This window comes from Limulus polyphemus, unplaced genomic scaffold (genome assembly GCF_000517525.1).
Source record: "Limulus polyphemus unplaced genomic scaffold, Limulus_polyphemus-2.1.2 Scaffold1584, whole genome shotgun sequence".
Classification (NCBI taxonomy): Eukaryota; Metazoa; Arthropoda; class Merostomata; order Xiphosura; family Limulidae; genus Limulus; species Limulus polyphemus.
The window spans coordinates 251,095-253,591 of NW_013667194.1; positions in this window are offsets into that span (position 1 = coordinate 251,095).

Genomic DNA, 2,497 nt, shown 5'->3' on the forward strand with positions numbered 1-2,497 from the left:
GTTCTTATATACAAGAATACCGCACATCTAGTAAACACTCGAGGCTTCATGAAGGGACATGGATTTTCTAGAAGCTCAGGACGTGTTACTAGCGTCGCGGGACTTCCGCTGTCGTAACAATACGCTATGACTGCGAGGAACAGATCCATAAACTATGTGAAAATTAATATATATATATAATTATAACTGTGAAGACAAAGTAAGCTATGAAGTTATGCTTGATATGAACCTTCTTAAGGATTTAAAAGACCAAAAATACCCAGTAAGTTGTGAATACTTCATATGTTATTATAGACGTGAGGACCAAACAGACTCATAAGCTGAATGAATAGTCTGCATGTTTCTATAATTGTGAAGACCAAAGCCATTAATGAAATGTGTGAATATATAATATTATAAATGTAAAGACCAAATTGACTCGTATGTTTGTTAAAAGTTAACACCTTAATATAAGAACCAAATAGACGTGTAGATAAAATGTATATTTTATTTGTTGTTGAAATTGTAAGAATCCAATACATCAATGAACTGTACATTTGATATGTTATTATAATTGTGAGAACCAAAAGTTTCTAAAATGTGTTGTTATGACAGTGAGCACTAAGAAACACTTGATTTGTGACCAATAAAACGTATTATTTACTTGACGTATGTTGCTTGCTGTTTTAAGGTATTACTAAGAAACACTTTTTATATATCCTTCAGCATGTATCGGTTGTCGAAATTCGATTCTCTTCACAAGTTTTAGTAACATTCTGATGCATGTCTACATAACGTTATCAAAACTTGCTCTCTCACACACACAATTCTTGAGACAGAGCTTTCCGTAAGGAATTTTTTCTACTGCACAATTATATTTAATTTCATCATTTTTAAATACATGACGCCTTCTTACATCTCAGAAATATGGGCCTAGTAACAAATGGTCCAAAAAATGAAGAATATTGTAGTAAATAAATTTCTTTATCAACACTGGAATGGAATTTTATAATCTTAAATATGTTTTTTTTTAATATATTTATCCACTTGAACTTACTTATATATGTGATCAACTGCTTGTTTGTTTGTTTGAAGTTAAGCACAAAGCTACACACAGGGCTATCTGTGCTCTGCCCATCACGAATATCGAAACCCGGTTTCTAGCGTTGTAAACCCGGAGACATGCCGCTGTGCCACTTGGAGGCTTGATCAACTGCATACGAGGAAAACCCCTGTCTTGAGAAACATGTAAAACACTAACAACAGAAAAAATGACTATGTACTATGTTGTTTTGGCTTTATTCAGACTTTAGGCCTAATACAATTCAACTCTTGTATTGTCGTTAATGGAACATTGCGAGTACACAACATGCTTAACCACAAAAAAGTCGTTGGTCTACTTGTTTTAATAAATCGTAAGTCGTAAAAAAGTCACGGTTAACACAGACATCCTTAGGCAGGTGCTCCTCGACCTACTTGTACAAAAGTGAATGTTTCGAGCTATATTGAATAGCAACTTTTTTCGTCCCCATTTCCTATTGACTTCAAATTCACAACCCGGATGTATCATTTTAGGGTGTTGAATGCCACAAACGCAGAATAGCCTAGCATAAGAGGTAATATTACTCTCTTTTTTTTGGTATAGTCAGCCTTTTAGCCTCCTTGTTGTAACGCCTAGAATACATGAATATGAACACATAAATGTTCGATTGTAAAAGTGAGCCTTTTAAAAATTAATATTGAAGACTGTTTAACATTCATTAATATATATCATTATATTTCGTTTTTGGTTTTTTGTTTTCGTGTGTGTAGGAGTATAGTTGGCGTTTTTATATTTTCTTGTGCCCAAGGTGTACTCTGTAATTATTTCCGAGTGTGAGAGTTTTAACATAATACACCACTCAAGCCCTCAAGTGTGTTCGTTTTCCGTTGCCGCCCACCTGTTTATTTGACCAAATTTCTTCTTTTTTTTTTCCTTAGTAAACGGCGAAAATTGTCAGCCGGTAAAAAGTACTTTTTTAATTTTTTTTTATTCAAATAATTGCTTGATTTATAGAATTAAAATATTTCAGTGTAATTGCTTTGAAATTACTGGTTCTTGCTTACCTTAATTATATTTAATTTATAGAATTGTGTGTATCTTTGAAACTAAAGAATAATGCAAGTCGCATAAAATTATTAAATGTTTCACAATGGGTCAGCGGTCAGTTTACAGACTTTACGACGCTAAAATCAGAGGGGTCGATTTCCCGCGGTGGACACAGCAAATAGCTCAATGTGGCTCTGCTTGGAAACAAACATATATTTGGTAAATATTTAACTCCGACTTTAGGGACTACAGTTTGTGATGTACCATTACGTTCCATTCTTAATTTTATAAGCAGATATATTTTGATGGGACACGTACTGGGTTTGTGTAGAGCTTAACTTTATCTCATACTATTATCCACAACAATGAATGTTTTTGTAAATAAATTCGTATATATATATATATATATATATATGTCTGTGTGTGTGT